The sequence below is a fragment of the Panicum virgatum genome, chromosome 1N (genome assembly GCF_016808335.1).
Source record: "Panicum virgatum strain AP13 chromosome 1N, P.virgatum_v5, whole genome shotgun sequence".
Lineage (NCBI taxonomy): Eukaryota > Viridiplantae > Streptophyta > Magnoliopsida > Poales > Poaceae > Panicum > Panicum virgatum.
Window position 1 is genome coordinate 40055238 of NC_053145.1, and position 20581 is coordinate 40075818.

The 20581-nt window shown below is 41.8% G+C and overlaps 2 pseudogenes across 1 annotated transcript; both read right to left on the reverse strand.

The window, feature by feature from the left end:
• Positions 1-127: 127 nt before the first annotated feature.
• Positions 128-4275, reverse strand: LOC120655812 (annotated as a pseudogene). The gene is made up of 5 exons (XR_005667738.1): positions 3199-4275; positions 3066-3121; positions 1955-2915; positions 633-1831; positions 128-560 (listed from the first exon to the last, which is right to left on the reverse strand). The product of XR_005667738.1 is annotated as an uncharacterized LOC120655812 (transcript).
• Positions 4276-4857: 582 nt separating this feature from the next.
• On the reverse strand, positions 4858-20575 carry LOC120655811 (annotated as a pseudogene).
• Positions 20576-20581: the final 6 nt, after the last annotated feature.

A 20581-nucleotide genomic window follows, 5' to 3' on the forward strand; every position in this document is an offset into this window, starting at 1 on the left:
CACCATGTTTTTACGAGCATCTTTCTGCTCAGCCTTTGTGGAGCAAATAATTCGAAGCATAAATAACAAGTGCCCAGAAATGATTAAGATACAACACAAAGATGGTATACTCTTGCTGAGAAAAATAAAATATGGCCACATATAATATGACATAATTTCAGCAGGATATAATTCTCCATTTGAGCACATATATAACAACTTGTTGTCATGTCAGTAACCTAATTGCAGCATAGAGTTCTTGCAATTTTGACAACAGAAGTACCACAATCATAGTGTTGCACAGCGGCAAAATATTTACACACAAAAGACCCCACACTTGCACAGCCATGCTCACACACAAAATAGAGGACATGTAATATGTCTAGCTAATAATGAGCCTCCGATTAATTCCTCCAGGTGAGATGGATGCCATCCTCCTTGTTGTAGGACCTGGGCTAGTTGGAGAAAGAGACATGCTTCTTGTTTTCACACCCGGACTAGAAGTCTGTTTTGGATCTGCAACATTTTGGGATGATTCAGCATCAAGAACAGAGGCTTCAACACCTTCAGATTCAGATTTCCTAGGAGACACAACATGGGTTAGATAGAGAATATGTTGCATTACATATGAGATATGAGCCATGGTAAATTACCTTTGCTTTTTTGGTTTTTTTGGACATGGCGGGGGAAGCTCTTGTTCTAATTCAGCTTGAGTAGCTGTACAACCCTTCTCTATATGTCCAAACTGAAAGCACCTTTTGCACTGATATGGTCCTCTTTTCCCAGCCTCACCACTAGCCTTGATTCTTTTCTTCCTTGGTCTACCAGCAGGTCTTTCTAGCTTTGGAGGAATCATTTTAAACCCAGGGTCAAATTTTGGCCAATATGTCTTGTCATCTAACGGAGTGTCTATAAACTGATAAGCTGATTTGAACCTCTCTACAGAATAGTAGTCATCCACAAAGTTCTCAATGTTAAACTTCTTAAGGTGACAAAATAGAGCTATTGCATGAGTGCATGGTTTTCCATAAACCTGCCATTGTCCACAGCCACAAGTTCTTTGCTCAATGTCAACAGGAACTCTCCAATTCTTCCCTTCTTTCATTATTCCTGATATGTCAGCTGTCATTGCACCTGTTTTCACGATCCCATATTGCAGCCCTCGGCTCTTCATGTTCAACTCATGTAACACACTTGCCCGGATACACCCTTCCATTCTGTTAGCTATCTCATGCCTTGTGTAAAGCTTCTCTGTGATCCTCTTTTCAACTCATGTACCAACTGCTCTTTTCAGCTGTGCCATGAACCATGCCTAGTTGGAATTTGTCTCTTTGCCAAAAACCCCGTATGCAACTGGATACATCCAGTTGTGACCATCGATTGAAGTTGTTGTAGCTAACTGTCCTTTATATTTTCCAGTTAGGTGAGTGGAATCAACCGCAAGGTAAGGTCTGCACCCAGCTAGAAATCCATCAACACATGCTCTAATTGCTACAAACATCCTGGAGAAATGCATTTTACCATTAATCTTCTTGCAATCAATCTCAACAATGCTTCCTGGACATGATTCTTCAAGTGCCGCTTTGAATCTACATAACATTTCAAAGCTCTCCTCCCAAGTACCATGAAGATCCTCCATTGGAGACTTCCTTCCAGACCACACTTTAAAGTATGACAACTGAATGTTGTAGTGTCTCTCCAATCTTTTCTGTAACTTCGTTGCACCTAAAGTAGGATCCTCTTTTACAACATCTTTCACCTTTTGAGATATCCAAGCTATGGAAGCCTCTCGTCCCTTCACCTTGCTTGTACTGGAACAAGTGTGTTCATCCAATTTTGAGATTTTGACCACCTAGAAAAAGAACAGCAGCAACAAAATTTAGTAAAAATAATGTATTTCTCCAATATAAAATTGAGAGTGAGAAGCAATATATAAGTTAAAAAGAAAGAAGAAGAGTACCCAAAGAATAATTACCATGAAAGTGTTGCCACCATGTAGTTTCTTTGCAAATACTCTTCAATCACAATCTTTATCTGCACACCTTGCCCTGTACCTTTCTTTATCACTATGTTCAATCCTAGTCTCAAACTCATTTTTTTTATGGCATATTGTCTTATAGTCTGGACAAACTCATTCTTGTCCACAAATGTGTCACCCTTCTTAATGGTTGGATTCTCTTCATGTGTTGTGTGAGGCACAATAAAATCATCAAGCATAGTAGCCTCATCATCTTGAACAACTTCTGTATCAAAGTCTCTAATTTCTGGAATAGGCCTTGCCCTATTTCTATTTTGCACATCAACTTCATGATTTTCAGGCTGATTAATGACTACATGGTCAACATTTTTAAAGTACCTCCACTCTTCGTCTACTCCACCAGGCTCATTTCCAATAGGATCGCACCCCCCCCCAATGATGAAGTGCTCCTTCTCTTCCTCTTCAGCCACTTGTGGACCTCCAGTTGTTTCCCCATATTCAGGTATTTATGCCCATGAAAATCCTTCATCTAGTACATCCCAAGCATTGTCCTTTGCTGCTGGCATCACCTCCTCTTCCATATTCATTGCAACAGTCATATGCTCCTCTCTCATGTTCACTGCAGCAAGCATCTCACCCTCTTACATTGTTCTCCTGCCTGCCCACTATCATTAACAACTTCACCACTCTAGATGCCCTTAACAAGTCAAGAAACTGCGCATCTGAAGCCAATTTGCTGGTCACATGACCCCCTGTAAGAACCCAGAAATTTGCTTGTTGGTCGCTGCCCCATCTGAATTTGTTAGCAACATCTTTCTCAAGATCAATGATTGAGTATTCTTCAGAATCAACAACACAATTTATTGTCCTACCCCGATTGTACTCCTTTCTACCATCTCGCATGGTAAAGTAAGAATTAACAGTGATTTCTATTCTACATGCACTCTTTGGATCAATCCTGCGACAGCAATGACAAATGCAAGGAAACCATAACATACATAAGAACCAATCGATGACAATTCCAGATCCTACTCTACTCGGGACCAGCAAACTAAGTCTAAATTGCAAATAAAATTGAGAAAATTCAGAACAGAGGAAAGATTATTACCCCTCAGGAACTTTAGCAGGATCCATTCCGCTCAATTTGGGATCGGTTACTCAGCACTGTGAGAGACGGAGAGCAACCAGTTAGGGTTTAGAACCAGGAAAGAAAGGGAGAAAGAAGAGAAAGATGCGGATACCTAGTTTGCTGAGGAGGTCCTTGCGCGTGGGAGGGGGAGGCACGTCACCGGGGAGGCCTCGCCGCGCCGCCGGGGAGGCCGCACACGCCAGGGAGGCCGCGCGCGTGGGGGGAGGCCGCGCGCCGGGGTGGCCGCGCGTGGGGGAGGCGCCGCCGGGGAGGTCTTGCGCGTGGGGAGGGGCCGCCGGGGAGGACCTCGTGCTCCTGGAGGCGCCGCCGGGGAGGACCTCGTGCTCCTGGAGGCGCCGCCGGGAGGCCCTTGCGTGGGGGAGGCGCCGCTCGAGCGATAGGATGCAACGCTCCGTTGCTGCCTTGTTTCTAATAGGCAGGGGCAAAATTGTAACTTCTCAACATGTGCTGGCTAAAAAAAATAAAACTAATGGTTAACCTAACAGAAACTGACGAAATGGTATATAGCTGTAGAATTGTATTTTTTGATGGTATATATCTGTAACTTGTTCTTTTTATGGTATATATCTAAAGTTGTGTTCTTTTAATGGTATGGATTCAATTTTACATTTATTTAACTAGGGAGAAGCCTAGATATTTCCTCATGGCAAATGTTTCACGGGCACCTGGACCAGACTATCCAGGAGACGGCCCTAGCTCCCGCCGAATCAGGAGCACAGTAAGGCCCCGTTTAGCTAGCTTATGCCAAAACAATTTCACCAGTGAAGCTAAAGCTGCTCAAGCTTACAAAAAAACTAGCTTGGTCTGGCTTTTAGTTCATTTTCACATAAGCTTATAAAACGGATTCCTGCTACAGTATCTCGATTTGTGTGAAATAAGTGAAGCTGAAACAAAAATAAGCTATGCCCAACGGGGCCTAAATCTGAGATCGAGCGGTGAAAAGCAATGAAAAGTAATTTTGGTCGACGTGGAGTGCCTGCCCTAGCACCGTCTCGCTGGGGTTTAAACATAGAAAATAGAAGAACATCATAGCGGCTGAAATCAAGGCAAAGTCTCAAATACTAGTACACACCAACCGTGCAATGGCTAAAATCATAAAATATTGTCTACGGAAGTGCAGAACATGGTGCAGGTGGATATGCCCGGGCTTCCTTTCTTCGGCATTAGATGACATGTTTTATTTGTTGGAATTATCTGTACTACAAGGAGATAGCAAAGGGCTCCACAAACAGCAAGTGGATGGTATCCCTGAGGTTCTGACAGTTGGTGAAATTATCATCCTGGTTGTATATGAAATCCATCGTCCTGGTCAAGTTGAATATCCTCTCCAGTAGTTGTCTGGGCACTTCATTATTCGGGTTCAACCACTCAAGGTTAAAATCTTTCCACGTATCCTCTTTAAGTTCCTCTATCTTCTTGCGTGCAATTTGAATTGAGACACTGTGCTCTTTCATGTAGCTTTTGATGGTTGAAGCAACATGAGGCGTCAGTTGCTCTCGCTGCATGCACAAATTCGAATTTGTAATGTAATCTTAAATCACCTAGTACAATTTTGGTAAAAGTAAGGAAAAATGATTATAATATACATATATACACACGTGAAGCAGTAGTAATGCTAAAAGAGAAGAGCCAATATCAGGCTCCGATGCTCAGAAGTTATTGCCAAGGTTTCAGAAATTAACATTACCTCATATGACTGGAGATCATCCAATAGTCTCACTATTATGCCAAGATCCTCTACAATTTTAGGCATGCTAGAAACCCAATCAAAAAGAATCCTTCGTTGCTATATCGTCCATTCCAACAAAGGAAGCGCATGCCAATAGGTGACATGCTCCAGTCCTTAGTGAAACCTGTAGGTGCTCATTGACGGTTCTCGGAATATATCCTTCTTCACACATTTTTACCTCCTTGTTGTAGCCTCTAATCACATCTATTGTCTGCAGATCTATACCAGTTAGTACATGGGGAAAATCACACACACACACACACACATATTGTATAATCATATTATACTTTTTTTGATAACTTTCAGATGAAGATGTATAGATTAATAATAAGAAAGGAAATGTAATAACATACTAAGTTTTTCAGGTAGGGCATGCGATACTTCTCATCCCGCGCTAGCTCATGGTCCATGGTTTCATAGCTATCAAAGATTTTTCCAAGCGCATGCTTCATGCCCTCCGGGAGTCCATCACCAAATTTTGTATCCCACCTGTGATTTATTATTTCCCACCAAACATATGAATGTTACATACTTACATGTGTCCGCAAAACAATAGAGACCTATTAGGCACCGTAATTATACTTTCATGGGGTTTAAGTCATCTGTAATTATATATTGCGCATGTGAAGTTCTTATTATGAGTATATATAGAGACACTCAACTGAGGTTGGTCATAATTTTTATAGTTATGTGCTTTATAGAAGATATAGGTTAAATGTGTTGCAATTATCTGAAAAGGAAACCCTCTGCATAAAATACAGAAGAGAAATTGATACAAAAAATATAAAGATTCAGCAAAAAAATTAGTTCAGAATTTCAGAGAATGGTTATCATTTTGTTCAATGAGACCTAAGCGGATCCTGATTTATCTTTCATGGAACATACAATATTTAAATGCCTAAAATGACATGTGAATTTCACTTTGGTGATTCTTTACATGGAACTGAAGAAAAATATTTTCAAAATTTCAATCTGTTATGTACTATAAAAAATATTTCTCATCATGACAAGCAGGCACAAACCTTTTCTATGCAATTGGTGAGTAACTCGCACTCTTCCATAGTTCCATAGGAATCAAACATATCATCAAGTAGGCCGATTATAGCAATAATCATTGTCAATATGATTCGACCTCGTGAATGGCATGGTTCAAAATATACTCCTAACATCCAAAAATAGGACTCAACGACTCTATCGCGGGCAAATGGAAGCTTTGACTCAATCTCTAGACCCCTCCACCATCTGCTGAATTTTGGAAACCTTATTCTTTAGTATAGGTGTTTAAAAACTCAAGTAAAGAACAAATTATAATTATGCGGTAATATGGAACAAATTTCAAAAAATGGCAGTACTACACCTTGTAACGATTTCCAATTCTTGTTGATGATGCAACTGCGTAATATTAGCATTTAACTTTGCAAGTTGCAGTACTGAGTCATGCACTGTAATCTCATTCTCAAATCTGGAGACATAATACTTGGACTCAAAAATTCTGACCCTTCTAGGGAGGGGAATCTCAAGTGCACATTTGATTTCATGTGCTAATGAACCTTCCAAAGAAGGTAATATTGTTTCTAAACGAGTTCTGGTAAATATTGCGGCTTCATCTAGTATTATCTCCCCATGGGTTCCGAGATGTGCAGCATTGTAAAGACTCAATAGCTCCACTGGATTGTTCGCAAGAAAGCTCCCCTCTTGATCTTTGAACCTCACAAACACATCTGAGATACAACATAAAATTCATGAAACAATAGTTGTGAAATTAGTATTTCCCTTAGTCCATTAATATAAGACATACTTTGTTTTGAGAAAGTAAACCTTATTAAGAATTACTATAAATGTATCCATGTTTAGTGTACAAAACTTGGATCAATATAGATTCATATTTGAATTGCTTTTAGGATAAGTTTGATTTAGTAGCAATAGACATACTACAAGAGAAGTAAACAATAAAATAATAGAATATTCCACTATATAGTTTCTCATTTCAAAATTTGCCTTACATTGGTCAACAGAGGGAGTAAGTAAAATTATAATAAAGTCCTAACACTACAAGATAAATTATCTTTCATTCCTATATATCAGTACCGGTCATAATCTGGTGTGGTACTAAAGTTGCCCCTACGTTATTTTAGTACTGGGTCTAAATTTGAATGCCTCCGGAGCCATTTTATTACTGGACCAAGACACCGGCCGGTATTAAATGTTACATTCTAGTACCAGCTGGTGTTTTGGCCCGGTACTAAAATGGCGCGATCATTTAGTATAGGTCAATGACACTAGCCGGTATTAAATGGTGACATTTAGTACCAACCGGTATATTGGTCCGGTACTAAATGGTACTCCATGGATTGCTTCAAAAGGAATGCATCTCCCATCTAGTTACATATGATGCATAGGTGGGATGTTAAGAAGGGACGTGTGAGGCTAGAGATCCTGAGTTCGAATCCTAGAAACCCATATACGCATGAAATCCCAAGCCTCCATCTGTTCCTCATTTTTTTCTTTATGTTTTGGTACCGACCAATCGGTACCGGGCGGCTGACCGGTACTAACTGAGGGTTCCCGCCCAGTACTAATGTCAAGCTTTTTAGCAGTGTAACTTCATGTGGATAAGCTATAAAAAAAAGAACTACTCTACATAGCAAATATCAGTATTAGAATTAATATAATAGATGAATATAAATAATAAAGGAAATTAACAAAATAATAATTCCAAGTCATCCTCTAGTTTGCTATTAACTTTTCTAATGGAGGGATTGATATAATTTATTTCATCCATCTATCCATTAATTAATTAGAGATATGAATTTCTACACAAATTTATTGATTTCGTTGACCTTTTTCGTTGACACCAAATTCATTATCTTCAACTTCCAGACACCAAATTCATTATCTTCAACTTCCAGATCTAAACCAGCTTGTATAACAACAGATATCTATACTATAATGTTATTTATTTGAAACGGTCCACACACACACACGTATATCTTACCTGGTGAAACTCTGTACCCGTACTTACGGAGCAGACAAAACCACATAGCTACACACAGTCAGTAACATTAGAAGTCCTAATTTGAGTCAATGCAGCATTTATGTCGTCTTCAAACAGATGATCCAAGCACAGACGCTCCAACGCATCAATGAGTTGTAGTCTATGGTCAAGGTCCCAAGCAACTGAACTTGCTAATATTTTTGCCACGTCTTCCTTCACTTCTGCTCGTTCTGCCATCCACGTCTGCCAAAAACAGTATTGAAAATGAGCATATATAACGTATATTATTAATAATGCGCCTAGATAGGAACTCTATATTATTAGTTATTTCAATCACGAAAATATTTTCAGTTATCTCCATTCGACGTTGATGCACAGAATGACAGAATCGACATCACTGACTGAAACAGTCACGCACACATGGGACCCAGTTTGTTTGCAATAATTTGGACGGGTCCCATGTTGTCTGATCCTTGCGGGTCTCCCAATTGATTCCTGCTCTCTCGTTCACGTGACACCATGCGCAAGATGTCCATGCCCTCCAATGATTTACTTTCCTTAATGTATTGGCAATACTGTTGACAGAAAAACATTCTAAAAATGAATTGAACGTATTCAGTAAATTTTAATGCTACCTCAAATGATGTCGCTGAGCAGATATTGAGCATTACCTTATTTTCAGTTATGTGCTAACACATGCTTCTGATTCTCTATGAAAGCTATTTTTCTATAAAGAGAATATTTTGTGTCCGAAAATGTCTATAATTCTCTATGATAAATTTTATGTAAAAATGATTCTATTTGAGACCTGAATTAGGAGAAGCTAGTTTTTCAGCTATCAGCTCATTACAGAATTATAATAGAACCGCTACTCTCTAAAAAAACTATTTAGTAGAGATACTCCTATGTTCAACTTAGATGCTGCTCTAAGAGTTCTTCCAAATAGACCCATAATATATTGGACTTTTAGTTGACTATATGCTTGTATTATATCAAACTAAAATAATCAAGATATTTCTTTGCATATTATTAACTGAATGGGGAAATTTTATTTTACATGTTGAGTTGCATGTGCTGTGAATATCTATTGGATAATAAGGAAGTATATGATATGTAACAAACTATTATACTTTTATTGTTACATGATGCAGATTTAAACTTGTCCGTTGTGGCAAAGTGCACTTGTAATCAATTTTTTTATGAAACGGGAGGGGGAAAATCCCCCACTCGTTATCTATTAAAAAGGAGAAAAGACATTTATTTATATGGGAGCAAAGAAAAAGGAAAAGAGAACTATGAAACACTATGTAGCCCTATCTCCATGCCAGGAGAATAACTCTTATTTGCCTATGGATAATCATGGTAAATTCATGAATCAAATTAATTAGCTTTCGAATTCTGAACCGATGGCTGTATTTCTAGTTGCAATCAATCTTGTCGAAATAAGGTAGAAGGAGATAAAACTGACTTAATTGGCAATTGATAACGGTCGTATGTGTTATGTGTAGTATTGTCTTAGATAATTAACTTCCATTCAGATGGCCAGGGACCATATATGTTCATGCACGTAGAAAGGAGGGATTATGTTCATGGCGAGGGACTTCAGAAGGGATCGTGCAGAATGCGAACTATCGCAGTAGCAATAATAAAACTGTAGAAGAGAATTGTAAACTAGGCTTTCATGGTGGTTGAAACCAGAGAGATGCCTGAAGATTGCAGAGGGGCAGGAGCGACTGGAATAATGAAAATATAGAGCGACAGGGCCGCAGGGATAGATAACATTCCTGTTGGATTTATATCCAAAGTCACGTCCCTATTGTTCTACAAAAAGGAATCCTGACAGCCCCAAATATATCGTTAAAGAAAATGAGTTATTAATAAGTCTGTATGTATCTACGTATAAAAAGATATGAAAACCTGCTGTTTGGAGGAAGCTGCTGCTGCGTCGTAGTAGTGTAGGAAGAAATCTCCCCATATAGAAGGATGAAAATTGCATGGATTCTTGCCCAAGCGATCGTCAACCTCCTCAAGGTTATCATGGTGTACTGTTGCCACTGAACGCTGTTGCATTTGCTGGCGATGCAGCTTAGTTGGCCTCTGCTGCCGACGACTCCAAGAAATACATGGTCGCCGTGATGTGGAAGATGCGAGAAGGAAGCTCCCATTACACTGCCCTTCAGGTCTCAGGGATAAGGTAGTCATCACACTGGCTTGCATCTCCAATCTTAGCGGCGCGGTGGTTCTAAGGACTACGGTAACATGCAAATGCGCACCTGAGGTCTTGAGCTTTCGTGGTTTATATAGACCCCTGCAGCATGCACGGACAGAGTGCCACATTGTAACTCAGTGAAAAAATATAAGTTGAATTTGCCTCACTCCCTCAAATAAACTCATCTAGTATTATTCCCCAAATCCTCACAAGTTTGCGCCCGCAAATCGTGTGGCCTGTATAATGACCGTGCTGCCTGCACAATTGCATCCGGTGAACTGCTTTCGGAGATTGCATCCTAAGCTTCAGGGAGCAATTATTAAGTGGCAATGATAATTTCATCTACACCACATTTCAATTGCAGCTTTCATCCAGGTACACCACAAGTCCGTGTTATGACTTGTAGACCTAGACTTCATGAAGGCAAAATCATGAAGCTATGTTAAAGCTTAAATTGAGCACAAGTTTTTGAATGGTAATGCTTCAATGATGGAAAAAGGTTAATTGATAGCGGCCGGCGATAGTCATTGATAACGGTCATGGCCAACGTTACCTTTATTGTGTTACCCATTGACTCATAATTGATAAGGGGCATAAACCCATTACCAATGATGGTCATTTTTAATGGGCATTATGTTTATGTCTGTTACCTATAACCGTCATTGTATGGTAACTGACCGGGTTCCACTAAGGAGCTTCTCCACCAAGAATAGAGTCTCCACGTCTCCTGCACAAAGTTATCGACGTTGCTCCACACCAAGCCGGAGGGTTGTGGACGTGCCGGCGAGACACCAAGACACCAAGGTGAAAGGAATCGGGTGCTCGTAGCCTAAGAGGGGGGGTGAATTAGTCAAACTAAAAACCTTAACCTCAAGCTCCAACTAAAATGCACAAAACGTAAACTAGATCATGCTATCTAGATGTGTAACTAGTGTTCTTCTAGTGTGAAAACCCTCATCCCTAAAGAGTTATGCAACATATGGCCAATCCTATCAAGATTCTACTCTATGAAAGTAAAGGCACACAAGATTGCAATAAGTGATGCGGAAGCTTAAAGGAGGAATGAGAGAAAGCAAACTCTTTGACACGAGGATTTATCTCGTGGTTCGGTTAGCCACAAAGGCACACCTACATTCACGTTGTTGAAGCACTCACAAAGAGTACTGCTTCTCGGCCACCAAGTCTCTTTCGTGAACACAATCACGGTCATCTTGGCCCTGGATTCCACTAAGGAGCTTCACCAAGAAGAGTGGGGGTCTCCACGTCCCCCGCACAAAGATGCCGTCGCCGCTCCACACCAAGTCGGAGGGTCGATGATGATGCCGGCGAGCCACCAAGGCTCCAAGAGGCCGGCACACTGAGTACAAGAGGTGGTTCTCTCCTAGAACCAATGCACAAGGCACACAACCTTGCTCACTCACTTACTCAAAAGCTAATCTAGCACTAACACTCACAAAGCATGTGCTAAACCTAAGGATGTGATCAATTTGCTCTTTGGATGGCTTGGAGTTGTTCTTCAATGTGTATGAGGTGTCTCAGGTCTCCAGCAACCTTCAAATGACCGGGGGAACCCATATATATAGCCCTCCAAGATGAACTAGCCGTTTAGAGCCCTTAATCCTTTTTCTGTGTAGGGCGTTGGATAATCCGACAGTGCTCTGACCAAGGGCGTCGGATCATCCGATCACTCTGTGTCCTTGGGTATCCGTTGAGCTTCTGACAACTGACGTGGAGGCCATCGGATAGTCCGACCCATTACTCCGATGCTCCAAATCCCACTCGTCGGATCATCCGGTCGTGAAGGCCATTTCAAAACCTGGTAAAACAGCCTCTCTGGTGAATATTCCGAGCATTGGTCCGACGCTCAGAATCCATGCGTCGGATCATCCGACCGCTTACGTCGGATAATCCGACGGTGGGGGTGTCGGATAGTCCGGTGCCTTCTTAGTTTACTGCTTCATCCTTGCATTTGTCCAACTTGTCACAGCGGTCATTTGTACACTTCAAATATATTCTAACTCTGCTTTTTTACTGCGACTAAAGTGTCTCTATGGTGGTTTGGACGTCTCGTTGGTGAATTGGACATCTCGACGATGAATTGGATGTCTCGACGGTGCATTGGACGTCTCGGATATGGTTTGGACTCCATCCAAGGGACCTAAAGAATCCTACAAATATGATCTCACAAACTCGTTAGTCCCATTGATTGCGTTGTCACACGATCACCAAAATCACTCGAAATGGTCTAAATGGGGCCATGTTCGTTACACAAGGGGCCGGTGCACCAAGTACAACTGGTGGTTCTCTCCTAGAACCAAGGCACAAGCACTTACTAAAGAGCTAATCTAGCACTAACACTCTCAAAGCTTGTGCTAAACCTAAGGATTTGATCAAGTAGCTCTTTGGTTGGCTTGGAGAACTTCTCTAGTGTGGGTGTAGCTTCTATGAACTCCAGCAACTCCAAAATGGTCAGGGTGAGGCCCTTGTATAAGCCACCAAGTTGAACTAGCCATTTATAGCCGTTATCCCTTTTTCTGCGTAGCCATCAGAAGTTCCGACAGGGGGGGGGGCACTGGAATTTCCGGTCACACTATCCCAGCACATAGCCGTTGAGACTTCTGACGGCTGACATGACACCCATCTGAAGATCCGACGCATTGCTCCAATGGGGCATCGAAATTTCCCGTGCTGAAGAACTGTCTGGTCGTACATTGCAATGCTAACGTCATTGCTCTAGTGTGATGCTTTGACGGGCCACCGAAACATCTGATGCTAAATACTTCACTTCAGCGCACTTGACATCATCTCTAAGTGATGCTCCGGTGAATGCTTCGATGCTTGTCTTTGGGGCCATTGGAAGTTCCAGTGCTACTAGGATTTTTCATTCAAATCCAAAAGGCACACAAAATTAGCACTGTACTAGGGAGTTGGATATTCCGTTGCATGGTCATCTGAAGTTTCGATGGTCACTGGATATTCCAGTGCTACTGAATTTCTTCTGTTTCTTCCTTGCACACCTCAAATATATTCTATCTTTGTTTTTTTACTATGACTTGGACATCTTAATGGCGAATTGGACATCACGAGAATTAGACATCTCGGATATGGTTTGGACTTCATCCATGAGACCTAAAAATTCTACATATATGATCTCACAAACTTATTAGTCACATTGATTGCATTGTAACTCGATCATCAAAATCGCTCGAAATGGCATAAATGGGGCCATGTTCGTTATAGTTTCACAATAGTTGAATCATAGTTGCACATCTAGATATATAGAATGCTCTATTATATGACTTGTGCTATTTAGTTGGAGACTATAGGCTAAGATTTTAAGTTGCCTAATTTAACCCCTAACGCTACGAGTACCGATTTCTTTCAAAGTATACTAGTGACCCACTAAAGAGACACTACCTGGGAACTATACCATATACTGACTACAAGCTATAGAAATACGACCTAGCAGGAGCATTGTCAACGACATGCTGACATCGCCGCTAGCATATTACCATTAACAGATCTTGTTTTGGTGCGCAGAAATTTGTCAGCGCCAGATTATATTTCCACCAGGACTAAATGTACGCAATATTGATCTTGTTTTGTAAATGTTGTTGAAAGAAATGTTTTCAGATAGAACACAGATAATGCGATGCTTAGTTTGGAAATAGTAATGTTGAAAGCAATAATAGTTACGAATTACAGACCTGTTGACCGGATGTAGCTAGAGGACTGGAGTCGGTAAGGAACAAATCTCCCCAGATGGATGGCCGAAAACCTGAGATGTTTCTGCTCACACATGGTCCTTTTCTTTTGGCTGCTTCTTAGCATTAGCCGTCGCGCTAGAAACGATGCCACCGGTGGCCTGAATCCAAATATGTGAAGGCTGCTGCCCTCCATGCATGATGAAAGACCCGGAGAGACCTGTCTAACCAAAGTTTTCAAAAAAAAAAGGACCTGTCTAAAACCAGCAGCAATTGCTTGCCGGTGATGCCCCAGCGCCGTAGACAGAGGCGCCAACAGAAGGACAGCAGCCAGGCTGTAGCGTCCACTCGACTGTGCTAGTAGCATGGTGGGGTGGAACCGTGGAAGGCCTTGGACGTGGTGCATGTCATTTTCCAGCAACGTGCAGTGCTTGGAATCTCATCGGCTTGCGAGTTCATCAGTTCAATAAGTTGGGCCACAATGCATGCCATGCACATGCCTTGTGTTGGTTATGCACATGCCTTGTGTTGGTGGCAAAAGGACGCGTTCACGTGAACCTCGAGCGGGTGGGGTTTAGAAACTAGCTAGGTAAGTGTGTTAGGTGAGTTTCTCAAGGATGAAACTTTTCTTTTTCCATGAAACTCTCTTCTTCTCTACAAAATTATATTGATGATGTGGCGTAGAATTTAATGCCATGACACTCTCCATAAAATCCCCATTGAGACTGGCTTAATATCAGTGGTTAAGATGATCCTAGCAACTAGGCCGACAGGAGATCCGCTTAAATCTTATAGGCAAAAGACAGATATATGATACTATAGCAGGCCACAAGACGGAATCTCTTTTGTTCTTGTACCCAAAAGGTGTGTTTTTGCTAGTAGACACTCAGGCCCATGAAATTAATTTTTGTCCATAAAATTTTGTATTTTTTTTGATAAATGCCGTTGTGTTCTCAGATTGTTGAAGGAACTTGCATGGCCTCTAGTGCTTATACAGACAAGAATCAAGAATTGCTTTTGTTGTCTGAATATTTAAACCCCACATGCCACCAGAAATTTGCGGTGGTGAATGTGATGGCAAACGTATATTTGGTACTCCACGTAACCTAAAGCCATCAGTTTGAAATGTTGATCACGATGGCAAACATATACTAAACCAAATGTGAAACATAATTTGATTAATTTATGGTATCACAGCGGCATGTTCCATCAAATGTTTTAGTGCTACATTTATAGAGATTATTCGCACCTTGACTGTTATGTCAATGATTACCCCCAACCCCCCGCTCTAGAGCTATAGAGGTTGCCAGCATTGTGTTCTCAGACATGTAACATGTAGCCATGCAAGGTGCGGTGAAAAATATCGCATTACTAGAAAATAGGCCAAAGGTCCAGATCTAAGGTACTAGTAGCCGGTACCGATGCGAGGCATCAATACCGGCTGCATCAGCAGCAGGTACCTTTGGTCTGGACCGAGCCTAGGGAGGGCATTTGGTATTGGTTCATGGCACAATCCGGTTCCAATGTTGCAGCATAGGCACCGGGTTATGCCACGACCTGGTACCAAGTGCCCTCGGCAGCATAGGCACCATATCATCACACGTCCCAGTGCTAATGGTGCAGCCATTAACACCGGGTCATGCCACTGGTGCCGATTGTTGCACGGACGAAAGACACTGGTTGGTGCCATGACCCGGTGCTAATGAATGATAATTAGTACCGGGTCATTGCGCACCAACTGGTATCTTTAGTCCTCGTCTGTAAATACCCCCATCCCCCACCTCCCAAAGCTGTCGTGAACTCATTGTTAATGGCAGCCGAGTGAGAGGAGCGGAGGAGAATTTTTGCAATTTTTTTATAAAGGTTAGCAATTTTCTCCATGACTTAGCAATTATTTTTTTTAAACATAGTTAGCATGTGATGTAGTTTATACATCTGATAATTTTTTTAGATATAGTTAGCACATGATTTAGTTCATAATTGTTATATTATTTATTAGGCATATGATAATTATTTATTTAGTAGTTAGGAATTAGGTTAGTTAAGTATTGCTTTATACATGTTATGTTATGTTGGTTGTTCTCTTAGACCCTCGAAAGACCATTGCTTCTTTGCTTTTGGTAGCATTCGTTTTTCTTCTCGAGTTGCTCTTTCGAGGCGTGCTTCCAAGGCTAGTTCAAATTCTTTTCATTCGAACCTGCATTTGCATCATGCTAACCCACATGATAAGTTGAGTGCTCCTTTTATCCATGTGGCCAAGTATTGGGTTTCCAAGTCCATGCTTGCTAACCCTTCAGGATCCAAACTCGAGCTTCTTTGCACTACTACAGTAAACTTAACATAGGCGGTCAAAATTGATTTTCTGAGGCGGTTATAGAAAATGCCTCAGACCTATCATCACAGCTAATCGACCATTTACTGAGGCGGTTATGGAACCGCCTCTGTTGATGCGTATTAACAGAGGCGGTATTTGTTACACAACCGCCTCTATTAATAAGCATTAACAGATGCGGTTTTCTCTACTCAACCGCCTCTGTTAAACAAATCGTTGAAGCTAGTGTCGGACCACCCATGCCGAGATTTCAGCTGCAGCAACTGGAGGTTAAAGCGCAACGCCGTCCAATGCTTCGAGCAGTCCTTATACAACAGATCAATTGCCGCCTACTTCATCTCTTTGAAATTCTCCAGCCACCTCGGATTCCCGAACAGAACGTCATCCTGGTCCATACGGATAGCCAGGTTTTCCAAAATCTCTGCATCTTCAGGCCCCAAAATATCGTCCTGCTCATCATCACCAACCCCACCACCATCGCTGCCTCCCATGTCTTGGAGAAGATCATCAATGTTGATGTAATCATGCTTCGCCCCCTGTTGCTGTTGATGATGAGGGTTCTTGTCCTCTTTTATGCACTGATGAGTGCGTTGAAGAGTTTGGTTCAGATGCACTAGTGACACTCAAATCTGGCTCGCCGTGAAACTTCCACACGGTGTAGTTCTCGACAAAACCATAGCGGATCGAGTGAGAATTCACCACGTCATCTTCGTGGAGAAGTTTGTTCTTGCAGCCACGGCACGGACAAATGGTCAGCTCCACACCCCGACTAGCACAATGCTTTTTCGCGGCAGCAACAAATTTTGTCACATGATTCAGGAAAGACATATCGTTGTCGACCCTCGATATATTATACATCCACTCTTCCCTCGGTAACCCATCAATGAATGCAACCTTTCACATACAGTGAGAAAGTAAAGTGACTAGGTTCGTACCCGTGCGTTGCAACGGGTGACAAAAATTATAACCTCATATACCAATATTGCCATGATATATAATACAATTGTTTCAAGCTTTCACAAATGACTTGATAATCTCACATTATCAACCTATACACTGCAAGCAACTGTGTTAGCTCATCAAACTCGTCGTATTCGTGATCTACTCCTAATTCATCATTGTTCTAATTTCTCGCCCAACGATTTATCACTCTGAAGGATGTGCTTAGCACCTTCAATATCGACGGTTTGGCCTGCCTATCTGTCATGGTGGAAAACAATGGTAATTGGATAGCAGCTGGTTCAAACCAGTGCTCTAGTGAGTAAAGTTTAAAAATCGTACACACATGTAGAAAATGTAAGTCACAGGTAGAAAATGTAAGTCACAGCCAATTCTTTGGCCTCAGCATACTCCTTGTCAATTTCTTGATGCTATCAAGCTCGTACTCTGCACCCTGGAGGTAGATGAAATATGTCAAGTAATAGAAGTGCATCTTGCATAAATCTTCTCTTCACAAACAGTAATAGTCTTGTTTGCATGAGAAGGTAACATCACTAACAAACTGCAGTGTAGAACAACATGCAAGATGGGTGTAGCTAGTGGAGGAACTTGATGAAAGCGCAAGCGCATCGGTTTGAGTAATAATCTTGTTTGAGCTTATGCACATTAAGTGCATCTATTCCAGAAGCTGCACAATAGAATGTAATTGTAGAAATTATCAAAGATAATAACTTTTACATGGGTGGCATGATGTTGCTCCTTTTTTACTGACAAATCTAATATTCAGTCTCAATTGGTTTACTGTCAACGTTCCCATATTTAGGGTATTTCCTATGCACTGCAGCATTAAATGATTATCAGAAATGCACTACCACAGAACTATCTATTCTGAATAAAATGCACTATGGTAGCACTATCTGATCTGAACAAAATGCACTACAGTAGCACTATATAATCCGAATAAAATGCACTACGGTAGTGCTACCAAATCTTCATTCCATTTAGTTCAAGTCTTCTATATAGTTACCCGCAAAAAAAAGTCATCTATATAGCACCTGCACTGCCCATAACTATGCTCGCAACTTATTCAGAAACCAACTAATCAGATTAGATAGTATGATTTAGAGCAACCATGGTACGTGTTGTTCAAGTCATCTAGGACTGCACCTGCACGACGCATAATTCAGGTTAGAAGAATTTCAAGCACTTATTTGAATACAATGTGTCAAAGGAAAATCATATGGTTCATGGATGCATTGAAGTTAGAAGAATTTAACCAGCTTTGTTTTTAGTTCAGATGATGTAAAATGGAGGCATTGAACTGTCATGGCTGGTTATCCTTTCCAGGGCTAGGTCATGGAGTATCTCTGCCAAGAAGAATGGTAAGGTCATGACTGAACCATCTTTTTCATACCACCTAGTACCCATTCTAAATGTAGAAAACATGGAACAATAGCCCAATCTAAAATATAGAAAACTGGGAGTGCATGACGTGGTCTTATTTCAGGATCCAAAACAGGTCAATCAGGAATGGTCATGGACGCAACACACAAGGGCGAAGCTAGAGCTGGTATGACCCTGGTGCACTGCTTTAACATTGTGTTCCTTTGCCTATATGTTATGTATATCAAATTTTTTTTACAATGGTTGGGGGAGAAATAGACGGCTCACGGCATTATTAATACATCCACATTCTTAGGCCCTCTATACCTCCACAGTGTACAAATGATGCCTGAAAATTAGATGGGCCCTGCAGAAATAGGAATTGACGGGATCAGCTGCAGCGTGAGAAAAACTGGGCACTGCATGTTTGGTTAGCGTGCTAATGGTTAGTGCTAACAGTTAGTGCGAAGGAATTTTACTAGTAAATAAAATTTATTTAAAATCTATTTTAAAGATGGGTGTAATTTCGCCAGACGAATCCAATGAACACAATGATGCTACAATAACTGGGGACGGACGAGGAAAGGGCGGGATCGGAAGTTGGAGCGAGCACGCGAGAGTAGCTATTGTGCCGGAGAAGAAGCACAGTACCAAAGCTGGGAGGAAGAAGAAATGCTCAAGAATTTCCCATGAAGATCCTATGATATATGCTTAAGAGCATCTCCAGCAATAGCCCCGTAATCACAGCCCTCATATAGCTTTTGGGGGCTAGTCCCCATCTCATACCCTCCAAATAATACATCCAAGTCCAGCAGAAGCCCTCATATTTGAGCCCTCATCCAAGTCTAGAGGGGCTGGTGAGTGGGGCCCACAGATGGAGGGCTCCTTAGAGACCTCCCAGGCCTAGGGGGTGGAGGGGGAGATTTGGAGGCCTCCCTAGTTTAGGGACTCAAGTAGAGGGTCTGCTGGAGTTGTTTTTCTTGATTTCACCCTTCAAATTTGGGGTAGGGGATTTGATAGAGGGTCTGCTGGAGTTGCTCTTAGGGAGTTAAAAATTAGGCGCTAACGCAATAATATGTCCCTGAATATGTATATGTGTTAATATGGGAATTTAAAATAGAAAGATTCTAAATGGCCAGAAGATGAGGGAAATCTATAGCTTTTGATGTTATATATCAGACAAACATATTGAGGTGTGTGGTGCACATTTCATGGCTAGGTGAAGGCACGAAGCACACCTGGTGCCTTAGCATCGTAGATGGTGGGCCACGCGGTCATTGACCTGGTGCACAAGTTTGCTCAAGGGTGGTGCACAAACGGTAAAATATGATGCTTACTAGCAAAAACATGCCTCGAACCCTGGTGCCAGTGCACCACCCTTGGTCAACGTGGCTCCGCCCCTGGCAACACATGTGGAGCCTTCCCTGAGCATCAATTGAACCCAGAAATTCAACAACAATTTGGACGACTAACCGTGGATTAGAAGATGACATACCAGGAATCTAGTGGAGGATGGCACGTCGAGGCGGCGTGCGGCACGGTTGTGGGGTGGAGGGAGTCGCGTGCAAGGGGCTAGGGCGTCCGGAGTCGGCACAACGTCGGTACCTTGGTGGGCGGTAAATCTCACCTTCAGTGCCTGCAACTCCACATAAAGCTCAACACTATGTGTTTCACTGGATCAGCCTCTTGGAGCAGCGCTCACCACCACATTCCCTCTCTCTGCTGCAAAAAAAAAAAGCACTCCACATTCCACTCAAACCCCACTTGCAGCTGTGTCATCGCCACAATCACAATTTGAAAATAACAATTAGCACAAGCACTGACACGAGCTGAAATACTCCATAGTACAATCTCCTTCTGACCTCATTGACATGCTGCTCTCAGATGCTCCTGAGCAGCCCAAACATGACTTGATAGTCCTGAGTGGATCCAATCGCTCTAAATCGCCTTCAGCTCTGCGGCGACAATGGCGTGTCAAGGGTCTGTTCTTGCTCGGGTAAGAGTACTTTGTATTTGCAGCATAAATTGCATAGAGGAACAGGCCAGATCTTGGTATGGGACACTGAAACCTACCGAGCTACTATCTCGCGTTACAGATGCCATGAGACCAGCAGCAAAGGGACCTTTTCCGATGTATAGACTGCAATAGGAGTTGTCTTCTCTACAAATTTGAGGAACTGTCG